General features: G+C 38.0%; 1 long non-coding RNA gene and 2 other non-coding genes across 3 annotated transcripts in view; 1 reads left to right on the top strand and 2 right to left on the bottom strand.

Moving 5' to 3' along the window:
- LOC120237262 overlaps positions 1-24,723 on the top strand; it is a 107,104-nt gene that overhangs the window by 7,453 nt on the left and 74,928 nt on the right. Inside the window, exon 2 of the long non-coding RNA XR_005529907.1 lies at positions 6,797-7,039. This is a non-coding gene — a long non-coding RNA (uncharacterized LOC120237262). The remainder of the gene's footprint in view (positions 1-6,796; positions 7,040-24,723) is intronic.
- On the bottom strand, positions 5,676-5,744 carry LOC120237291. The gene has a single exon (XR_005529908.1). It is a non-coding gene; the product is annotated as a small nucleolar RNA U2-30 (small nucleolar RNA).
- LOC120237292 lies at positions 5,910-5,989 on the bottom strand. The gene has a single exon (XR_005529909.1). It is a non-coding gene; the product is annotated as a small nucleolar RNA U2-19 (small nucleolar RNA).

Genomic DNA, 24,723 nt, shown 5'->3' with positions numbered 1-24,723 from the left:
ACTGTGTTTGTGTTTCCTACCTTCATACTGTCACTTTTGGTCTCTCCTTTCCACTTGAAGAGTCTCTTTCATATTTCCTGCAGGGCTGCTTTACTGGTCATGAACTCCTTTAGTTTTTGTTTGTCTGGGAAACTCTTTATCTTTCTCTCTCTAGTCTGAATAATAACCTTGCTGGATATAGTATTCTTGGCTGCGGATTATTTTTTCCCAGCACGTTAAATATAACTTGCCACCCTCTTGTGGCTTGGAAAGTGTGTGCTGCAAAGTGCCCTGATAGCCTATGGGGTTTCCCCTGTATGTAACTATCTCCTTTTATCTTTCTGCTTTAATAATTTTTTCTTTATCACTATGTTTTACCACTTTAATATGTCTTGGTGTGGATCTCCTTGTGTTGATTTTGTTGAGGTTTTTCTGTGCCCCCTGGGTCTGTATATCTATCTCCTTCCCCAGGTTCTGGCAGTTTTCAGCTTTTATTTCTTCAAACACATTTTCTGCCCCCCTTCTCTCTCTTCTTCTAGTACTTCTCTAATGTGAATGTTATCACATTTGATGGAGTCACCGAGTTCCCGAAGCCTGTTCTCATTTTGTATTACTCTTTTCTCTTTCTTTTGTTCAGCTTGATTAGCTTCCATTACTCAGTTTTCTAGGTCACTAGTTTGTTCTGCCTCTTTCATCCTGCTGTTAATCCTCTCGGGCATGTTTCACGTGTCATTTATTGAACCCTTATCTCTGCTGTGCTATTCCTTATTCTCTGCTAAGGGTCTTGCTCATGTTTTCCATTCTTTTCTCAAGTCCAGTGAGTATCCTTATGATCATTGCTTTAAATTTTTCATCAGGCATGTTAGTCATATCTTTTTCACTTACATCTCTGGCAATGGGTTTGCCCTGTTCTTTCATTTGGGACAAATTCCTCTGTCTTATCATTTTGTCTAACTCTTTGTGTCTGCTTCTGTGTGTTAGGAAAGTCAGATGTTTCTCCTGTTCTTGAGGGTAATGGCCTTATGAAGAAGAGATCCTGTAGTGCTCTGCCATGTTGTGTCCCTTGTTCGCCAGGGTCTGGTGCTTCTGACAGTGTCTCCAGTGTGTTTTGCAAGTGTTCTGCTGTTATGTCTTAGCCAATTTTTCCTTAAGGCTAGTCATCTGTAGAGGCCGTCTTTGACTGTCATGGCCACTATTTGGTTCCTGGCCTGAATGTGGCGAGTTTTAACTAGGTGTGCCCTTGTCTGCTTGTGAACTGAGACCCGCTGCTGGAACTGAGGCCCTGGAAAACTCCAGGGTTGGGAGATGGGGTGTGGGCAGGTGTTTGGGCCAGTCTTCTGGAGAAGGGGACCTACCTCACTGTGACTGAGGCAAGCATGACTGGGAAGGGTGATTCCACCAGAGCTTGGGAGGGCGGGGCTTGGTATAGTAAGTTACGTAGCAAGTGGTGGCTCTGTGCTGGTTTCTACAGGTGGCCCTGTATGCTACAGGTGGTGCTTATATGCTGAGCAGTGAGGGAGGGAAATGTCACCTGCTGGTCCCTTTGTTCCTGGAGGGGTCTCTCTCTGAATGCTGTCTCTCTGGGACACACTCCAAGAAAAGCAAATAACCTCCCCCATGTGCACCACACACTCCTTAGATTGCTATTTCCATGCTGTATGTTGTAGGCTGTTTTCCCTGCTTTCTCCCCAAGAGCAGCTCCGGTGCCTCTGGGATCTCCCAGAGCCAAGCTTGCTGACCTTTAAAACTCCAGGCTTTAGCCACCACTCATTGTAAGAACTCATGAAAGGCAGCCCCTCTCACTTTCCAAACCAATTGCTATGGGGAATCATCTCCCCTGTGCACTCCTCTACATGCTAGTCTTTCTCTCTCATCCTCTCCACAAGTGTGACTCCCTCCCCACCACATGGCTGGGATCTATTTCTCTTCCAGGCTCTCTCTCCACACCTCCTCCCTTCTTTAATGTGACCTCTTCTCTACCTTTATGTGTGGAGTTTGTTCTGCCAGTCTTCAGGTTGATTTCTGGGGTGTTGAGGATGATTTGATACTTACTGTTTTTGTGGGAAGAGGTGAGTCTAGGATCCTCCTACTCCACTGTGATCTTCCCTCACCTCTCTGTTTTTGTTTTTGTTTTTTGTTTTTTTTAAGGAAAGCGCTTTTCCATAAATTGGCTATACCGATTTGCATTCTCACCAACAGTGCACGAGGAGGGTTCCCATTTCTCCACATCTTCACCAACAGTTGTTATCTCTTATCTTTTTGATAATAGCTGTTCTAACAGGTGTGAATTGATAGCTCATTGTGGTTTTGATTTGTATTCCCCTTATGATAAGTGATATTGAGCATCTTTTCATATGTCTGTTGGTCATCTATATGTCTTCTTTAGCAAAATATCTGTTCAGGTTTTTAGACCATTTTTAAAATCAGATTGATTGGTTTTTGCTATCAGTTTGAATGAATTTTTAATTTATTTTGGTATTAGCCCTTTATTAGAAATATCTGTGGGACACCTGGGCGGCTCAGTTGGTTAAGTGTCTGACTTCAGCTCAGGTCAAGATCTCATGGTTCATGAGCTTGAGCCCCATATTGGGCTCTGTACCAGCAGCTCAGAGCCTGAAGCCTGCTTTAGATTCTGTGTCTCCCTCTTTCTCTCTGCCTCTTCCCTGCTCACACTTGTTTCTCTCTCTCTCTCTCTCTCTCTCAAAAATAACCAAACATTAAAAAAAATTTTTTTTAATATGATTTGCAAATATCTTCTCCCATTTGGGAGGCTGCCCCTTTGTTTTGCTGATAGTTTCTTTTGCTGTGCAAAAGGTTTTTAGTTTGATGTAGTCCCAATTGTTTGCTTTTGCTTTTGTTGCCTTTCCTTTTGGGTCAAATCCAAAAAATCATTGCAAAGACTGATGTCAAGGAGCTTACCCTTTATGTATATTTTCTCTGGGACTTTTATGGTTTCAGGACTTACATTCAAGTCTTTAATCCATTTTGAGTTGATTATCGTATATGGTAAAAATAGTGGTCCCATTTCAATCTTTTGCATGGCATTGCCCAGTTTTTCCAGAACCATTTGTTGAAGAGACTATCTTTTTCCTAGTTTATGTTCTTGGCTCCTTTGTCATAAGTTGACCATATATGCATGGGTTTATTTCTGGGCTCTTTGTTCTATTTCATTGATTTATGTGGCTGTTTTTATACCAATGCCAATGCCAATACCTGCTTTGTTTAGAGTAGGCATTTTGTTCTTTTGAAGCAATTGTAAATTGAACTGTATTCTTAAATTCTCTTTCAGATAATTTGTTATTAGTGTATAGAAACTCAATTGATTTTTGTATATTGATTTTGTATCCTATGACTTACTGAATTTTTATTCTAATGAGTTTTTTTGGTGACGTTTTTAGAGTTTTCTATATGTAGTATCATATCATCTGCACATAGAGACAATTTACTTCCTTTCTGATTTGATTGCTTTTTATTACTTTATCTTACATAATTGCTCTAGCTAGGACTCCCAGTACTATTTTAAATTTTTTTTTAAGGTTTTTATTTATTTCTAGGAGAGAGAGAGAGAGAGACAGCGTGAGCAGGGGAGGGTCAGAGAGAGAGGGAGTCACAGACTGAAACAGGCTCCAGGCTCTGAGCTGGCAGTCAGCACAGAGCCCGACGCGGGGCTCGAACCCATGAACCGCGAGATCATGACCTAAGCGAAAGTCGGACGCTTAACCGACTAAGCCACCCAGGCGCCCCAACCCAGTACTATTTTAATTGAAAGTTGTAAGAGTAGACATCCTTGTCTTGTTCCTGATCTTAGAGGAAAAGCTCTCAGTTTTTCACCACTGAGTATGATGTGAGATGTGGATTCATTGTATCTTGCCTTTAGTATGTTAAGATATTTTCCCTCTGTACTCATTCTGTTGAGAGTTTTTATCATGGATGGATGTTGTGTTTTGTCAAATGCTTTTTCTTCATCCTTTTAATGTATTGTTGAATTCAGCTTGCTAATATCTTGTTGAGGATTTTTGCATCTGTGTTCATTAGGGATATTAATCTGTATTTTCCTTTTGTTGTAGTGCCTTTATCTGGTTTTGATATTAAACGCTGGCCTCATAAAATAAGTTTGGAAGTGCTCCCTCCTCTTCAGTTTTTTGTAAGAGTTTGAGAAAGATTGGTATTAATTCTTTAAACATTTGATAGAATTCACCAGGGAAGCCATCTGGACTTTTGCTTGTTGGAGATTTTTGATTACTGATTCAATCTCCTTACTAGTAACTAGTCTATTCAGATTTTCTATTTCTTCATAATTCAGTCTTTGTCGGTTGTATGTTTGTACGAATGTATCCATTTCTTCTACCATTGTCTAGTTTGTTGGTATAAAACTGTTCATAGTACTCGTATATGTATTTACGTTGTGTCAGTTGTGACATCTCTTCTATATGATTTTATTTTGAGTTTTCTCTCTTTTTTTTTTTCTTGGTGAACCTAGCTAAATGTTTGTCTTTTCAAAAACCAGCTCTTGGTTTCATTGGTCTTTTCTATTATCTTTTTAGTTTCTGCTTTATTTCTGCTCTGATATTTGTTAATTCCTTCCTTCTACTAGCTTTGGGCTTAGTCCTTTTTCTGGTTTCGTAAGGTATAAAGTTAGGTTGTTTACTGGAGATCTTTCTTATTTCTCAATATAGGTGTTTAGCACGATGAACTTCCCTCTTAAAAACCACTTTTGCTGCATCCCATAAATTCTGGTATGTTATATTCTCTCCTTCTGGGACCACTTGGTGTTGTCCTATTTGTCCCTTTAAGCTATTTTTTTCCTTTTTGCTTATTGGATGATAATTGGATGAATTCTTTTTTTTTTTTTTTAATTTATTTCTAGGAGAGAGAGACAGCATGAGCAGGGGAGGGACAGAGAGAGAGGGAGTCACAGACTCTGAAACAGGCTCCAGGCTCTGAGCTGGCAGTCAGCACAGAGCCCGACGCGAGGCTCGAACCCACGAACCGCGAGATCATGACCTAAGCGAAAGTCGGACGCTTAACCGACTAAGCCACCCAGGCGCCCCGATAATTGGATGAAATCTTATTGGATGAGTTCTGCTGCCCTGTCTTAGAGTGCTGATTTTTCTTCCATTTCATCTGCTATTACAACCTTCTTTTGAATTTTTCAGTTCAATTATTAAATTCTTCAGCTATGTGATTTCTGTTTGGTTCTTTCTTATACTTTTCATCTTCTGTTGAAATGCTCACTTTGTTCATGCATTGTTCTCCTGACCTCAGCAAGCATCTTTATGACCATTGTTTTGAACTTTTTGTTGGGTAAATCACTTATGTCTGTTTCACTAAGGAATTTTTCTGAGGTTTTAGTTTGTTGTTTTATTAGGAACATGTTCCTCTATTCATTTTTCTTGACTCTCACTGTTGATTTCTGTGCATTAGATAAAACAACCACATTTCTCAGTCCTGAAGGGGTGGTCTTATTTAGGAGATGAACCTTGTTATTCAATCCTGACTTCCCTGTGGGTTTCTCTCAGATTTTTGTGGTTGTCCAAGTGGACCTGTGTTCTGAGTGGCTCCCAGTAGCTGAGGGTGTGCCAGTATTTCTCATTGTCCCAAAGGGGAAGATCTCAGTTAGCACTAAATGCAGACTGATTAGAAGCAGACCTTCAAGGAGCATCTTTTTTTCCTTTCTTTTAAAGAATTTTTTATTCTGAACTCAGAGCAAGTGTCGAAACCTTATAGTTATAAAGGTCTGTAGTGAAATGTTTTCATCATTGATCAGAACTAATTAGTCTATCACACACATACATATTACCCCCACCATATCTCATTCATCCATCAGCAAATTCTCATTATTTTACTGTTACTTTTATGAACACACATCCACACACACATGCACTCCTAACTCTAGACATAAGCCCTTACTGTTCTAAATTACTTTTGCTTCTTAGAACCACAAAGATCATGCATCAGGTAGACTGGAAGGCCTTCTGAATCTCAGATTTGGGTATTTTCATCATTGATCCACCTCCTTTTAATGTATGTGAATTTACCTCTTGGCACGCCTGGTTGGCTCATTCATTTAAGCCATCTTAATGGCTTAATCAGACTTTTGATTTCAGCTCCAGTGATGATCTCATGGTTCGTAGGTTGCGCCCTGCATCAGACTCCACACTGACAGTGCAGGGCCTGCTCAAGATTCTTGCTCTCCCTCTCTGCTCTTAGCCCCATCTCTAAAAATAAATAAATGAACACTGAAAAAAGAAAAGATTCTCTCTCTCCCTCTCTCTGCCTCTCCCCTGCTCATGTTCTCTCACTCTCAAGAAAAAAATTAATTAAGTACCTAAGTATACCTTCCTCAGGGGCGGACTGGGAGATGTGTATTTCTGTCTGCTCCCTCTGCACATCAAACCCTGAGGGGGCTAGACAGTTAAGAATTGTTTCTTTATTTGGTACCAACCCATTGAACCCATGAATACAAGTCCCACTGGCTACCAGTGCCAGGTTATCAAGAGATATGTCCTCTGGGTGGCAGCCACAAAAGCCAGGGTGACAGCCATTGTGCATAAACTGCTTTCTCAAAGACATCGGTAATCTGGAGTGGGACAAAGGGAGAGCACATAGATAGTGCCTGCTGGCCTTTCTAGTATCTGGAGAAGATGCCAATTGGCCCCTAGATGTGTGTTATAATGGAAGCCTGCCCCTCAAGCCACAGCCATTGGGAGATAAGCTAATAGGCCTCTTTCACAAAAAGGCTGTGTATCAATCTGCCGCCTCTGCACCGTGCCGTGGAGGGATGGACACCTGCTTAAGAACGGTTTCTCTCTTACAGTCTTGTGGTACCTGCAAACATAAACTCCATTAAGGGACTTCCTCTGGCAGCAGCTGCAAAAACTGGGGCACCAGACATGTGGACGAGCTCCTTTTTGGGAGATACTGATGACCTACCTGGAGTGAGGCAGAGAGAGAACAGGGAGATGTTCTACCAGTCTCTCGTGGTTTCTGGAGAATATTGCAGTTGGCCTCTGGAAGTGTTTTAAATTAGAAGCCTGCCCCTCAAGACACAGCTTTAAAGGTAAGCAATAGCTTCTTTGATGGGAATGCGGGGCATGTTTCAGTCTGCTACCTCTGTGCTGCGCTCTGAGGGCTAAGCCATGGTGAGTCCACACAAATGCCGTAAGAACTATTAGTTCACTATAGACTGAATCTCATGGATGCAAGTCCTGTTGGCTTTCAAAGCTAGATGTTTTGGGTCTCCATTTCTCAGGTGGAGGTCTTAAAAGTTGTGGTGCCATCTGTGGGCTCCAAACCCTACACTCCTCAGGGAGAAGCTGGGAGTTGTGAGCTCCCTCCTAGTTGTGTGTCGCTGCTCCAGGGATGAGATTGTGTCTGAGGCTTTCCTACTCGTTTCAGAGTGGGTGTTTTCTCACTTGCCTCATGTGTAAGAGTCACTCAGCTAGTTTCTAGATTTCTTTCAGAGGGAATTGTCCTGTATGTAGCTGAAGATTCAGTGTGTCTGTGAGAGGAGGTGAGTTCAGGGTTCTCTTTTGTCACTGTCTTGAACCAGAAAAGCAATTTGTGAATTCTTATAAGAAATGCTGTGTCATCAATGTTTCCACTGGCAAAGATCATGATATTATGTGGGAGAACATGGCTATCAGTGATTGAATTGAGAAATGATTTGGGAATGTTGGGTTCAATGAAAACTTTTAGGAATACTTTACCAGTTTATTTTTTTCCTCAAAATATTTGCACAAAAATTTTGTATGACAAAATATGACAATCCATATTTACTTACATAAATGTCTCTTTGGCTAGGTTATAAAATAGAATTTCTAAGTGTTAAGAAAGTGTGTTACAGTTTTTAATTAGCCATCTTTTTTCTTTTTTTTTTGTGCTAAACTAATGGTATGTCTTACAATAGATGTATCTTAAGATTTGATGAAATAGGGTACATACCTTAAACCTGTTCATGTTCATAATTTTTTTCATTTGATCCTTATATTAATACTGGGAGGTAAGACAGGCATTATTATTTCCATAAGACAAATGAAACTCAGGTGATTTTCATTTTGTTATAGGTGAGGCTGTGTTATATTTTATAGACTTTTGAACTTAAACCAATATGATAGTTCAGTAATTTGTTTTTTATGATATTAAACCACAAATTTATAGCATTTTTACTGTTGAGTAGATCATGTTACATAATGATACTTTTTAAAAAGTGTGATGTTATAAAAGAAAGATGACTGGTGGTTAAGCACAGGGATATTGATGTGTGGAGTTAGGCAAACTCACATATGACAGCAGTTCCTGAAAGGGAAGCAAAGGATCAAAGCTCGGAGAAACGTGGTGGTATAGAAAACATCTCAGATCCAATCGAACCACAAAGTGTATTTATTACCATGTTCTAGATAACAACGTATGTCATGTTTAGATCTTCAAAGGTGGCTCATTTTCTCCTAGGTACTGTGTCTTCACATTACGTGGTTGCCTGTAGCTACTGCTTGGTAGTCAGGTTCCTGCTTCCAAGCCATAGAAACGAGCCGTGGAAGGATTGTTAGCTTACAGAATCAGTGGGAAGGCTGGAGAGCCAAGCAGCCTCAAAACCTGGGAGCGGCCACGAGAGGCTAGGCAGCCGGCAACAGCCAGCTGCCCAGAGTCTGGGGAACCAGTATTTTGGTCTTTCAGTTTCCTCCTGTCAAGAGTCCTACATTGTTGAATTTCCAAAACCAGATCCTGGGAAGCCAGGAAAAGCCCGTGTACATTTGATTGTCATATGTTATGCCATATATATTTTGTTTAAATATGATCGAATGGAACATTTAAAATGTACATTTAATGAGGCCACTTTTAGCTATAAGGAATAGTTGCATTATTATTCTTTTTTTTTAATGTTTTATTTATTTCTGAGAGAGAGAGAGAGAGAGAGTGTGTGTGTGTGAGTCAGGGAGGGTCAGAGAGAGAGGGAGATACAGAATCTGAAGCAGGTTCCAGGCTCTGAACTAGCTGTCAGCACAGAGCCTGACGTGGGGCTCGAACCCATGAACCGTGAGATCATGACCTGAGCCAAAGTCGGACGCTCAACTGATTGAGCCACCCAGGCGTCCCTATTATTCTTACTTTTAAAGAGTGCTATTAAATACTGAAAAACCTGGTAAACATTGCTAGAACCACAGCATTCATCCTGCTGTTACCACAGCCTATTTTATTAACTCCTTCCTTGCTGAAAGTTAAAATATATGTGGGCATCTCCTCCTGCCCCCACCCAGAAACTAAGACAATTTTATTGTGAAATATATTATGATTCACCTTATTTGCTGGAATTCACCTGCAAAACCAGGTATGGCTATGAGTGACAGAGAGTCATTTTTAGGCATTCCTTGATTATACCATTCTCCAGTTTCACTTGGCTTCCATCTCTGAATTCAGTCTTTAAGTATCCAACATATATTTTGTCTCCCCATTTACTTGTTTATTGCTTACTGCAAAGGTAATGAATGATTATTTTAAAATCTATAACATTACAGAAATGCAGAACAAAAAATGACCAGTTCCTATAACCCTGCCCTCATGGATTTTTATTAATATTCCTCTTAATAATATGTTAATATTATGTTAATAGTTTGGTAGATCTTCATCCAGACTGCCTGGGTTCCATTTCCAGCTTTTCCATTTAGCTGACCACCTTGGGCAAGTTATTTGTCCTTGTGCTGCCTCAGTTTCCTCATTTCATCATAATAGTACTGGCTTACAAGGTTTTGTGAGGGTTTAAAAGATAAGATGTAAAGCGTTCACCATAATTACTAGCGTATAGTAAGTGCTTGGTGAATGCTAGTTTGTATATGTGTATTGGTCAGGAGAGGCTAGATTGTATTGCAGTAACAAACAATCCATCAAAATCTCAGTGGCTTAACACAAAAAAATTTCTTGCTAATGCTGCATTTCTTACACAGATTAGCAGGGTGTTTTCTCCATGTAGTCACTCAGGGGCCCAGGCTAATGGAGGTTCGCCCATGTGTGGCCATGCTCTGCAATACCTGGTGCTTTTAGTCACCATAGCAATGAAAAGAGACTATAAAATCACACATAGATTTTTTTTACCACCTCAGCCCATTATTGACACAATGTTCTTCCATATACAATTTATTAGTCATAACTAGTAACCATGGCTCTGCCCTGCTGCAAGTCAGCTGTGATGTGGAAGCGGAGTGCAGAGTATTTGGTGAGTGCTACTACCTCTGTCAAGGCCATTCCTCCCCCCACCCTCCAGTATGATATAATATTATCCAAACTGTGTTGCAGGTTTCTTTTTTAAATGTAATATATCGTGGACATCTCCCCATGTCAATAAATATTAATTCATTGACTATTAAGTCCTTCTTAGTGGCAGGCCTTGTTCTGGGTACTGGGAATGAAGAAGACATTTGATAAGCCCTGTCTTCATGAAATTTATTAGATTGCAAACAGATAAATAAAATTGTTTTTTTTTAATGTTTTATTTATTTCTGAGAGAGAGACACAGCATGAGCAGGGGAAGGTCAGAGAGAGAGGGAGGCACAGAATCTGAAACAGGCTCCAGGCTCTGAGCTAGCTGTCAGCACAGAGCCTGACACGGGGCTTGAACCCATGGACTGTGAGCTCATGACCTGAGCCAAAGTCAGACGCTTAACTGAGTGAGCCACCCAGGCGCCCCTAAAATGATTTTTTAAGTATAACCTGTTCGAAGGTGGTAAATATTATGATGAGGAAAAAGGGAAGAGGCAGAGGGAGTTCAGGCGGTAGTTTTAAATAGAGTGGTCACGGAAGGTGGTTGTGAGGTGATTTGAGTTAAATCCTGAAAGGTATGAGAAGTATCTTGTGAATATCTTTATGGGGAGAACATCCTAAGAAAATAAAACTATTCATGTGGCTTGGTGATGTGAACATGAAAGATGCATTTTACAGTTTTTGTATATGTTTAAATTTTCCATGAAAATAATTAAAAATGAAAAGTAAAACTGGCTATAAAGCTGATATTCAGATTTTACATCCACATTTTGGAAAATAAAAATCAGATAAGAAAATTTAATAAATATTGTCAATTTCTTAAAAAGAGAAAAAGAAGGTTTTACCAGTTTACTTCCTCAGAAACTAAGCTTTAACTTGTTTCTCTGCAGCCTCAGTAACTAGCTGCTATACAATCCAGCACTTGACTATTTCTGTTTCTCACTACATAATTGTGTTGTGTGTGTTAATCTTACCTTTCCAATTATTTGTTAAATTTTTAACTGTATCTTTTTATCCCTCCTATCATTCCCTTTAACGTGATTAGACATATAATAAATTTCCTATAAAAATCATAGATTGAGAACTAAAACTTAGTGATGACTTTATTTAAGTATAACCTCAGTTGTTACTAACTCTCAAAGCCTTTTGCTGTGTTGAGAATGAAAAACATTAATAAATAAGCCACATGAAATATATCCGCAAGCAATTTAAAAGTTTGTAGTATTAGAGAACAGGTTTAAAAATACTTTGAGCATTTTTTCAAGTAATTGGCCGGATATGAAGTACTGTTTGAATAGAGACATTTCTTAGTCACATACTTATCATGATTCTTTCACTAAAAAATTTGTTTTTTCAGTGATTTACTTTCTGTTGCCATACAACTAGGCTACATTGCACAAACATTTTGAGTAACTTCTGTCAATTTTTCCCTAAGATGACTGAGAGTCACAACAATTAGATGATTGTGATTGAAGCAAAAAATGAAATCAGCCTTGTTCAGCCCAAAGAGTTTACTGAACTCTGTAAAAGTTATTTGGCCAGATTTTGAGGTAACGCCCAGACACTGATGAGGAGTGTCTCTGAAACATCACTTGTTTAGAACCACCCTGTATTTAGGGGAAGTGGTGACAGACTGGTCAAGGAAGACGTTTATTACAGACAAATTTGTCAGTGTTAGTCACACAACTAGAACATAATGTTTAGAAGAAAATGCATGACACTGTTGGGAAGCTATGTTGAAAAAGTTGTGGCCAGAGCAAAGAGAATTACAAATTGCACTTCCATGACAGAGATAACTTGGAAATATGCATAAAAACTTTTGTTTTCATAATTTAGTTCACCCTAGTTATGATCTATTTTATATGAGGCAGAATCTCCATTTTGAGAATATCATAACCTCAGGAAGGAAGGATTACTACATTATGCTGACATTAAATTAGAAATATTGTTAAGATTCAGAATGATTATTTTTTCGGTATCAGACTGTCTAATCATAAGCCTTATCTAATCATTAAAACAGTTTCAGAAAAGTGGCCATACCTCATTTTCAAACACGGAGAACATGGCATCATCATAATTTACAGGTCACCAAACTACTTTTAGACCGTAAATAGTAATTTTGATGTCTGAACCTCAATTCCCTCATCTAAATAAATGGAGACACAGATTACCCTCCTTCACCGTTTTACTGATGTGTTTTGAGTATACCAAATTCGTGAGCCTCGTGCTTCTCAGCTGAAACTTGAGCAAAGGGAAAAATAAAGAATAATAATAGAACCATTCATGGTGCCCTTGAAAGAATGTTCCCCATGTTAATTGCTAATCCTCCTCTGAAGGGAGAATGTTTTGTATTTCTACCTGATCACTAGAGGTACTTTACACTGCTCTGTCCCATCTAGCACATTCTGTGCTCAGTCATCATTTATTCATTCATTCTTTTAGTGAGTTGCTCATTCATCAAAGATTAAGATCTTACCATGTGTCACCTAGGGACTGGAAATACAAAGATGGATAAGACAGTTCCAACTCTCATGGAGCTGATTATAGAGCAAGGGAGACCATCACTACAAGTAGTTACAAATGCACTGAGTTTATGCAAAAGTAGTACAGGGTGCTATGGGAGCTTTCAGCAAGGGATTAGGTAACCTGTTTTAGATCAGAAGGAGTTTCAGAGACTTAAGAGCTAAAACAAGAAAACTGAGGAGGAGTTGGCTAAGCAAAGAGTATAGGGGAAAGTGATTTAGGAAGAAGGAATAACAGTGATGGATTTTGAGGTGCTGAAAGGAAAGCCAACATGGTTACAATGTAGAGAGAGAAAGTCCAGATCTCTGAGGCTTTGTTGTTTGGTCTTGATTCTGTGAGAAATGGGAAGCCATTGAAGTTTTTTGTTTACTTTTTGTTTTACATGTTTAAGCAAGGAAGTGACATAATCACTTGGCTTTTTAAAAGATCATTCTAGGCACTATGTGCAGAATGAAGGAGAGGATGACACACAAATAATACATGTCAGTAAACAGGAGACAATTGGAGGAAATGAATTAGGGGGTTGGCAAAGAAAAGGAGGAAAAAGTGAACTGATTCAAAAGATATTTAAGAGACAAAATCAACAGCGTTTGATTGTGAGGGAAAGATGAATCAAGGATGAATTCAGATTTCTGGCTTAAGGAAATGGGTGGATGCCATTTATTTAAATAAGGAATCCTGGAGGAAGAGAAGGTTTGGGAAGGAGAATCATGAATCATAGTTGACCGGTACATAGCATACACAATAAGAATTAGAATACAAAAACCTCGGGATAGAGATTATACACAGATATGCAAATACAGGTTCTCATCAAAATCATACTCATAACTTGATCCCTAAGTCTTGCCTTTTAAATTCTGGATGGCATTCATATCCTTTCAATGGTCCTTTTCAGTCCTATTCTTGGGCATTTCAGGTCCTTTTAGGCCAGGTCTTGGGTGTTGTGCTGGTTCCAGCCTTAAATTGCATGAGTTGAAGCCTCCACTTTCTTTTTTATTTTTCCTTTTTCTTCTTATCTTTCTTATAGATTGTAAAACCATAGCTTTTTCTTTTCTTTTATCCTAAGATCTCTCGTGTAGGATCTGATTCCTTCTGAAGGTCATTCCCACAGCTCGAATCTTCTTCATTTCTTACATATTTTTTCTCCATTGGGTTCTAATAACTCAATAACTTCCTTCCTTCCAGCTACTAACTTCCCTGTGTTGTACCAATTTCCAAAACTGAACAAAAAAGAATTCTCATGAAGGAAGAAGCATATTTTATCACAAGCCATTATTGCCAAATATTGCTGTGGGACGCCTGTTTCACAGGATTGAACTGAATGTCTACCGATGTTTTTCAGTCTTCACAAAAGATACAGCTAAAAATAAGAATACAGAAAAATTAAAAATAAAGTAGTAGAAAATATATATCAGGTAAATACTAAGTAAAATAAAGCTAGTATAAATCTATTAATATCAGAAAATGTGAGATTTTAAAGCAAAAAGCATTATTTAAGAGGACCACTAGAGATGATAAAAGGATCAAATCACCAGGAACAACAAGGGGTTAGAGACAAATCCCACAATCTAACGGAAGATTTCAACACCTATTTCTCAGTGTTATATCAAGCACACACACACACACACAATTGACAAGATTGTTAAAAACTTGAACAAAACAAATTAATATGTTTGAATCGATGGATATATACAGACACTCCACTGAAAAACTGCAGAATACATGTTCTTTCAAGTGGAATACTTTTGATAATATTTGTGACCGACCATACATTGGGCTATAAAGGAAGTCTGAACAAATTTCAAAGGAATGGTATAATACATACTGTATTCTTTGATCACAGTGGGATAAAATGAAAAATCTGTACTGAAAAAATAATGATAAAAAGTTCATATGTTTGGGGATGCCTGGGTAGCTCAGTTGGTTAAGCATTAAACTTTGGCTCGGGTTATGATCTCACAGTTGGTGAATTAAAACCCTGTGTCTGGCTCTCTGCTGTCAGTGCGAAGCCTGCTTTGGATCCTCCATTCCCACTCTCTCTGCCCCTCCCTACCACGCTCACTCACTCTTTCTCTCAAAAAAAATTTAAAAAGGAAATATTAAAGTTCATTTGTTTAGAGACTAAGAAATGTACTAATGAATTAATGAGAACATAATGGAAATTTGAAGATCTTTAAGCTGAAGGATAAAATTATTGCATATTAAAAAATGATGGAGATTGCTGCTTCTAGACATGATGGAGTAACTGGTATTGGACTTGACCTTGTGTCACCAACAACTATAAAAGTAGCAAAATATGGGAAGCAGTTGTTTTCAGACAGTGGATGCTAGCACTTAAAATAAGGGAAACATGTAAGGTGGCCTTAATGTTTGCCTTGCCTTTGTGAGTGAGGGCACTTTCTGGTGTGTGGTGTAGGGAGATGAGCCCAAGTAGAAAACAGCAATATTGCTAGATAAAAGAGGCAGCCATCAGAGTTTGGGCTGCTGAGGTGGCTCAAATTTGTGAGTCAGTATACCCCAAAGGGTAGAGCTATGAAGGGAGGACTCTCAAAGGTCTGTGGGAAGGTTATCTTCAGAAGTATGGCTAAGTGCTTGGCTGCACATATACAAATTGAGACCATGTGAGGCCTACCAGTAGTAACTGAGAACTTAACAGAAATTCCAGTGCTGGAAGATTGTGGAATTTCAATCCATTCACACTAGAGAGATCTTGAGTTCTTACTGAGTACCTTGGGCAGTTGATTAAAACCCTAGAAAAGTCCATGGCCCTAGGACAGACAAATTCAGAATAGGATTGAGGTGAATCACTGTAATTAACAGCCTGCAAGAATAAAACTTAACACTCTTTAAATAAAGACAGTATAATACAGGTCCTCACAATGTACCAGCCAGAGTTGTTCCACACATGGGCAGAAATTACTAGACAAGTAACTCAAGAAGCAAGGAAATGTGACCATTAGTCAAGAGACAAAATAGTCAGTAGAAACAAGGATGATCCTAGATGTTAGAATGAGCAGATGTGGACTTTAAAGCCATTATAAATATGTTCAAGGATTTAAAGAGAAAGATGGAGTTTTCCCTTAAAAGTGTGAGTAAACAGCAGAAAAATGGAAACTAGAAACACAGAAGTAAAAATTATATAACTGAAAAACTGCTAAACAGATCTTAGGGGGAAACACAGTCCTTTTTTTAGGTTTATTTATTTATTTTTGAAAGAGAGAACATGTAAGCAGGGGAGGGGTAGAGAGAGAGAGCCTGAGGGAGAGAGAGAATCCCAAGCAGGCTCCATGCAGTCCACACAGAGTCTGACGTGGGATTCAGTATCAGAATTTATGACATCATGACTTGAGCCAAAATCAAGAGTTGGACACTTAACCAGCTGAGCCATCCAGGTGCCCTGAAACTTATTGTCTTATATGCTTCTATTAGAAATGAAGAAAGGCTAGAAATTAATGCTCAAAGATAAAACTTAAGAATTTAGAAAAGAAACAGGAGAATAAACAAAACAGAAGGAAGGAAACACTAAGAGAAGAAAACAATGACATAGTAAACAAACTTCTACAAGGCCACTGTTAAAGGAATACTACAAGCAGCAACTTCTAGCAAGGCTGAGCAAGAAAAAAAGGAGAATTGCATAACTAACCAATAACATAATGAAAAGGGAGGGATTTAGATAGAAATGTTTTCAGCATTAAAAAGGCAAATTTATGCTGACATTTGTGAAAATTAGATTCAAATTTATAGGCTGAGAAAATATAACTTCCCGCAGAAGCTCTTCCTATCTCAAGAAGAAATTGACTCTCTGAATAGTAGTTGTATAGCCTTGATATAGATTGTCGGTTTGTTAAAGTCTTCATGCAAAGCAAGCTTCAGACCCACAGTTCTATCAAAGATACTACAATTCCAGTATTATACAAATTATGTATGAGAATACCAAAAGATCAACTCTCTCTTTTTTTTAATTAAGCTAGTATAATCTTGATATCAATGTATCAATATAACCTAAGACAGTAGAGGACTTGTTATGACCTTAGTGAAAGTCCTAAATAAATTCAGTTAGAAAATGGAATCTAGGGCCACCTGGGTGGCTTAGTTGGTTGAGCGTCCAACTCTTGGTTTCAGCTCAAGTCATGATCTTACAGTTTTGTGAGTTCGAGCCCCACGTTGGGCTCTGCACTGGCAGCTTGGAGCTTGCTTGGGTTTGTGTGTGTGTGTGTGTCAGTGAAAGAAAAAATGAACTTTAAAAAAAAGTGTCAATAGAATTTAAAAGCTTGACCATAATCCCGTACCTCTTACCATGCACTAGAATAAATTCCAAATAGATCAATGATTGGAACGAAAAGGGCAAAGATAAAACTTCTTAGAAACCATATAGAAAAATGTTTTCTGGCTTTGGAGTCCAAAAGGATTTCTTTTTTTTTTTTTTAATGTTTATTTTATTTGAGAGAGAGAGAAATTGGCGGGGTGGGGGAGGGGGAGGCAGAGAGAGAGGAAGACAGAGAATCTGAAGTAGGCTCACGAACTGTGAGATCATGACCTGAGCTGAAGTCAGACATTTAACCAACTGAGCTACCTAGGTGCCCCAGTCCAAAAAGATTTCTTAAAGAAGATTCAAAAAGTATTAATCAAAAAGCAAAGATGACAGCCAAAACAATCTTGAAAAAGAAGTCCAAAGTTGGAGGATTCACACTACCCAATTTCAGACCTTACTACAAAACTGTAGTGATCGAGACCCTGTGGTGATGCATGGGGATAGACATATAGGTCAATGGAATAAAGTGGAGAATCCAGGTATACACCCTTCCATTTGTGTTCCTTTGATTTTTCACAAGGATGCCACGATAATTCAATGGAGAAAAAATAATCTTTTCAAAAACTGGTGCTGGGACAACTGAATATCCACATGTGAAAGAATGAAATTGAATTCCTACTGGAACCTTACACAAAAATTAACTGAAAATGGACCATAGACCTAAATGTAAAAAAAAAAAATTGTAAAACTGCAAGAGAGGTGCCTGAGTGGCTCAGTTGGCTAAGCATCTGACTCTTTATTTTGGCTCAGGTCACGATCTTATGGTAGTGAGATCGAGCCCTGCATTGGGATTGCACTGGGCATGGAGCCTGCTTTAGTTTCTCTCTCCCTTCCCTGATTGCACTTGCTCTAAAAACCAAACCAAACCAAACCAAAAGAACCACACACACACACACACACACACACACACTTAAAACTACTAGAAGTAAAGGGGCTAGTCAGTGATCTCTGAGATACCACCCCAAAAAGACAAGTGATAAAAAAGAAAATTTGAAAAATTGGATTTCATCAAAATTAGAAACTTTTGTGGGAGAAACTATACCATCAAGAAAGTAAAAGACAGGGGTACCTGGTTGGCTCAGTTGGGGGAGTTTGTGACTCGGTCTCAGGTCGTGAGTCTGAGCCTCATATTGGGTTTAGAAATTTCTTGAAAATATTTCTTGAAAATATATTTCTTGAAAATAATGGAATCTTAAAAAAAAAAAAAAAAAAGGATGGGACTGCATGGGTAGCTCAGTCAGTTAAGCTCCAACTGTTGATTTTATCCAGGGTCATGATCTCCAGGTTTGTGAGATTGATCCCTGTCTCGGGCTCTGCACAGACAGCATGGACCCTGCTTGAGATTCTTTCTCCCTCTCTCTCTCTCTCTCTCTCTCTCTCTCTCTGCCCCTCCCCCACCTTGTGAGAGAGCGTGCACACTTTCTCTCTTTCTCAAAATAAATAAACAAAAAGAAATTAAAAGACATCTCATACATTGGGAGAAAATATTGAGTGAGGGTGGTAAAGAAAAGCCTTCCAACAGAGCATAGATGCAGATGCTCGCGGTTAAGAAAGCAAGCCCTGTTAATAGTAAGGCCTGAAGGCATATGAATAGGGCACTAACAGTATCTGCTACACAGGCCCAGGCTCTCTTCTGCAGAATTAGGCAGGCCCTAGTCTTAGCTTGAGTTTCCCCAAAAAGTATACATAACCTGAGGCAAAAGACTTACGTGCTATTACTTTATTAGGGCATGCAGTTCCAAGAAACGGGGATAGGAAAAGAGAAATGAAGCAGAGGAGGGAGAACCAATATGAAATTGCATTGCTGACTTAGGCCCTTATTAGATGCCATTGATTGCTTGATCTCTTGGGCAAGTCCTTAAGAAGCCTTAAAAAAACCCTTGGACTTTTGTACTTGAAAAAGCACCTGAATACAATTTTTAAAAGACTGTTTTTTCCCCTACAGGTAGTGAGTTGATATCTGTAAATTAAGACTCTCTTAGACCTCATTCATACCTCAGGTTCTCTTTAATCAACATCCAGCACATAATTGGTGGTAATAGATAGAAGGGGTAATTGAAATCCACAGAATAATAGTTACCATTTAATAAGTACAAGGCAGTTTTATATAATGTCTAATCCTCACAAAGTAGCTTTTGTTATACTGATTTTATTAATATCCAAGCTGAGATTGAGCTAACTTAAGGAGTGTGGCCAACATCACAAAACTAGCAAGTAGCATACCAGGTTTTGAAACCATGCCTTTTTTTTTTTCTTTTAACTCCCCTAAACAATGCTCTTTCTATTAAACCAGGATGCCTCATAGAAGAAAGGATTGAGAGTCCTAAATCTCTTTTTAGCCAATACTTTTAAAAAATGTTATTTATTTTTTAACTAGGTCATCCAAACACATGGTTTAAAATTCAAGAAATACAAAGGCATATTCAGTGAAAACTCTCCTTTAAACTCTGTCCACCAATTACCCAGTTCCTCTTTTCAGGGGCAACTAATTTTACCAGTTTCTTGTATGTCTTCTCCAAAATATTTATGCATAAATATAAATTTTACCCTTTTATTTAAATGTTTGTTTATTTTTGAGAGAGAGAGAAGAGAGAAAGAGAGACTGAACATGCACAAGTGGGTGAAAGGCAGAGAGCGAGGAAGACAAGATCCAAAGTGGGCTCTGGACTGACAGCAGAGTGCGGGGCTCAAACTCATGAACACATTAGATCATGACCTGAGCCAAAGTCCAATGCTTAACCAACTGAACCACCCAGGCGCCCCTGTGTTTTACCCTTTTAAAAGAAATGGAGTTATTCTACGAAATGTATACTGTTGTTAGACATCTTAAAGTATGCAAAAAATGGTTGTAACATTTTAGGCTTTGTGTGTGTAAGAGTATGTAAAAAGCACTTTTCCAAGATGGACATTTCTGATGAATTCTATTCAAGCTGTAATTTATTGTTTGGCATGTCTGTTACCTCTGCTCAATATAGCTTTGGTTTACTATTTCTTTTTCGTGAAAGAGCCAGATAGTAAATATTTTAGGCTTTGTGATCTCTGTCATGACTATTCTGCTGTGATAGCACAAAAGCAGCCGTTGACAATATATAAACAAATGGGCATGCTGGGTTCCAATAAAACTTTTTTTTTTACAAAAACACGTGGCAGGCCAGATTTGACCTGTATGTCATAGTTTGCTGTCTCTCTAGGAGATGCTTTTTTTTTTACTAGAAAAAATACAGTCATGTGCTAGCACATCAGCGTTGTACAGGCATAGCAGCATGATTTGTACTGTTTGTCATTTTCTGTAGTGTAACACTCCCAATAAAATGACTGACTTCAAGGTCCCAACAGTTTAGCAATCAGATTGCAGAATTCCTAAATATTTAACAGTTGCTTCTCATGATCTGGTGAGAGATGTTACAGTGCACCACTGCATGCAAAACCTTGAGATACAGGATAATGTACTAGGAATAGCTAAAGCCAAAGACAATATAGGGAGAAAAAAAAGTTTTCCTTTTTTTAATTCTTTTTTTAAATATTTGTTTATTTTTGAGAGAGGGAGAGTACTTGGGTGGGGGAGGTGAAGACAGGGAGGGAGACGGAGGATCCGAAGGGAGCATTGCACTGACAGCAGAGAGCCTGATGCAGGGCTTGAACTCATGAAAGGTGAGATCATGACCTGAGCCACCCAGATGCCCTTTTGCCTTTTGTTCTTTTTTTTTTTTTTTTTTTTTTTTTTTTTTTTTTTTTTTTTTTTTTTTTTTTTTTTTTTTTTTTTTTTTTTTTACTCTTAAAGGTTTGGATACACATGAATAAACAAAATTTATAGAATGTACCTCTCCATACTCACTAGCATTTTTGTTGTTTTTGTTTAATTGTAAAACATGGAGACAGGAAAACTTTATGTAGACAGATTGCTTTTTTTTTATCAGGAAATCTAGTGACATTGGTACACTTTAAAGTGAAAAGGGCTGGAACAAAAAATATCTGTATGCATACATGACATGTGTATGTTATGTGTGTATATATTAAAAATATGAATATTATATATAATGTTTAGTATATTTGAATACACATATTTTATATTACATATCATTTTCATGTCTTTTTCTGTTTTAAACTTTTTGCTTTTTCTATATCTAGTGATTTTTTATTTGATATGAGATATTCCAAATATTGTTAAGTATTGCATTTTGTTGTCTTTTTTTCAGTTTTGAAGTTTATTTTGGCACACAGGTTATTAGTTAGGTTAGTTGTGGATCACCTTGATATTTTCAAGGATTATTTTCAGCTTTGTTAGAGTGTGCCTGGAATAACCTTTACTTAAGGGCTAGATAAGCTCTAATATTACACCTTTACCGCCCTGATCGCCCTGTCACTCAGTGAGGTCTCTATTCTGGCTGGGTACAATTTGACATCTCAGAGTCTTCTCGGTGCTCTGAGAATCTGCAGCTTACAGCCTCCTGTAACTCCAAAAACAGTTGTCTCATATCTTTTGTCCAGGTTTCTAATTGTTTACTGTTGAAGAGCAAGTTCCATACCAGCTCCTTCTTCAGGGTCAGTAGTGTAGCTCAACATCTGGACAGTTTTGAATCTTCCAACCCCTGTATATTTAGATCTTCTTTGCAATTTTAAATAAACTATTAAAATTCTCTCCATACAATGTAACATTTAGAATTAGCATTGTTCCCAAGTCTTCATACTTTTATTCCATTGCACATCGTATCCTTTTAAGATTTTTATTTTCTACCTGCTTATTGCTAGTATAAAGGAAAAATTATTGATTTTTCTAAGCAGCAACTTTGTTTGATTTTTCTATCGAGTAATTAAAATGCTAATTATTTTTTATTAGAAATCATTTTCAAATAAGGAATAATGATAGTTTTTTATTATTTTTAAAGTTTATTTATTAAGTAATCTGTATACTCATAGTGAGGCTCAAACACATCACCCCAAAATCAAGAGCCTCATGCTTTTCTGACTGAGCCAGGAAGGTGCCCATGGTTTGTTTAATTTCAACCTGTGTGTGTGTGTGTGTGTGTGTGTGTGTGTGTGTGTGTTCTTGCCCTACTTTACATTTTAAGGGGTCCAATTAACTACTGAATAGATGTTCATTTCTATTTCTAGTTAGCTGGAATTTTTTTAAAAAAACTTAATTCCAGGGGCATCTGGGTGAAGCAGTGGGCAAGGTTCCATCTCTTGGTATCGTCTGAGGTCATGAGCTCGCATTTTGTGGGTTTGAGCCCCACATCAGGCTCCATGCTGACAGTACAGAGCCTGCTTCGATTCTCTCTCTCTCTCTCTCTCTCTCTCTCTCTGCCCCTCCCCTGCTCACTCTTTCTGTCTCTCTCGAAATGAATAAACTTAAAAAAATTTTTTTTAAATTTTAATTCCAGTGTAGTTAATATACAGTATTATATTCATTTCAGGTGTACAATATAGTGATTCAACAATTCCATATATTACTCAGTGATCATCAAGATAAGTGTACTCTTCAAAAACACAAGGAACAGTAAGTGTTGCTGAGGATGTAGAGAAAGGGGAGCCATCCTGCACTCTCGATGGGCATACAAAGTGGTATAGCCACTGTGGAAAACAGTATGGAGGTTTCTCAAAAAGTTAAAAATAGGATTACCCTACAGTCCAGTAATCAAACTACTGTGTGTTTACCCGAAGAATACAAAAACACTAATTTGAAGGGATACATGCACCCCTATGTTTATTGCAACATTATTTACAATAGCCAAATTATGGGACCAGCCTAAGTGTCCATTAATAGATGAATGGATAAAGAAGATGTGGAATGGTTAGCTATCTATCTATTTTATATATATATATAAATATTTATCTATGTATCTATCTAAAGGTAGCTAGGTAGGTAGCTATGGAAACAGACTCTAAACTATAGAGAACAAACTGATGGTTACCAGAGGGGAATGGGGGGTAGAGATGAGTGGAAAAAGTGATGGGGATTAAAAAGTACACTTTTCATGATGTGCACTGAGTAATGTATAGAAATGTGGAATCACTATATTTATACATCTGAAACTAATATAATACTGTATATTAACTATACTGAAATTAAAATTAAAAACTGAATTAAAAAAGTATACTCTGTCTCCCATAGTTAAGAGTCTGTTTTTGGTTTGTCTCTTTTTTTTCCCCTTTATTCCATTGTTTTCTTTCTTAAGTCCACATGAGTGAAATCATATAGTATTTCTCTTTCTCTGATTGGCTTTTTTCACTTAGCATTATACCCTTTAGATCCATCCATGTTGTTGCAAATGGCAAGATTTCATTCTTTTTTATGGCTGAGTAATATTCCATTTGTGTGTGTGTGTGCGCGTGCGCGAGTGTGTGTATGTGTGTACACATATATATGTGAATATATAACATCTTTATCTGTTTCTCTGCCAATGGACACTTAAGTTGCTACCATAATTTGCCTATTGTAAATAATGCTACAGTAAACATAGAAGTGTTTGTATGCCTTTGAATTAGTGTTTTTGTGTGCTTTGGGTAAATACCAAGTAGTGTGATTACTTGGTTATGGGGTTGTTCTAGTTGTAATTCTTTAAGGAACCTCCATACTGTTTCCCATAGTGGCTGCACCAGTTTGTATTCCCATCAACAGTGCAGGAGCGTTCTTTTTTTGCCACATCCTCACCAACACTTGTTGTTTCCTGTGTTTTTTATTTTAGCCAGTCTGACCAAGGTGTGAGGCCATATCTTATTATTGTTTTGATTTTCATTTTCCTTGATGATGGGTGCTATTGAGTATCTTTTCATGTGTCTGTTGGCCATTTGTATGTCTTCTTTGGAGAAATGTCTGTTCATATCTTCTCCCCATTTTTATTTTTTATTAAAAAATTTTTCATGTTTATTTTTGAGAGAGAGAGACAGTGCAAGCAGGGAAGGGGCCAAGAGTGAGGCTGACACAGAATCCTAAGCAGACTCCAGGCCCTGAGCTGTCAGCACAGAGCCTGACACAGAGCTCAAACTCACAAACTGTGAGATCATGTCCTGAGCTGAAATCAGATGTTTAACTAACTGAGCCACCCTGACACCCCTTCTACTCATTTTTAAATTGGAGTTTTTGTTTTTTGTTTTGGTATTGAATTATATCAATTCTTTATATTAACCTATATCAGATATGTCATTTGCCGATATCTTCTCCCATTTAGTAGGTTGCCTTTTAGTTTGTTTCCTTCACTGTGCAGAAGTTTTTTATTTTGATGTAGTCCCAATAGTTTATTTTTGCTTTTGTTTCACTTGTCTCAGGAGACATATCGAGAAAGATACCGCTATGACTAATATCAGAGAAATTACTGCTGTGCTCTCTTCTAGGATGTTTATGGTTTCAGGTCTCACATATAGGTCTTAATCTATTTTGAATTTATTTTTGTGTATGGTATAAGAATCTGATCTAGTGTCATTCTTTTGCATGTAGCTATCCAGTTTTCCCATATTGAAGATACTTTTTCCCATTGCATACTCTTGCCTCCTCTGTTGAAGATTAATTGATCATATATTGTGGGTTTATTTATGGGCTTTCGTTTCTCTTTTTTTACCCTATGTGTCTATTTTAGTGCCAGTGCCATTCTGTTTTGATTGTTACAGCTTTGTAATATAACTTGAAGTCTGGAATGTGATACTTCCAGTTTTGTTTT

The sequence above is a fragment of the Hyaena hyaena genome, unplaced genomic scaffold, assembly GCF_003009895.1.
Source record: "Hyaena hyaena isolate Hyena2069 unplaced genomic scaffold, ASM300989v1 scaffold_175, whole genome shotgun sequence".
In the NCBI taxonomy this organism is placed as follows: Eukaryota; Metazoa; Chordata; class Mammalia; order Carnivora; family Hyaenidae; genus Hyaena; species Hyaena hyaena.
This window is presented reverse-complemented; position numbering and strand designations above follow the sequence as displayed.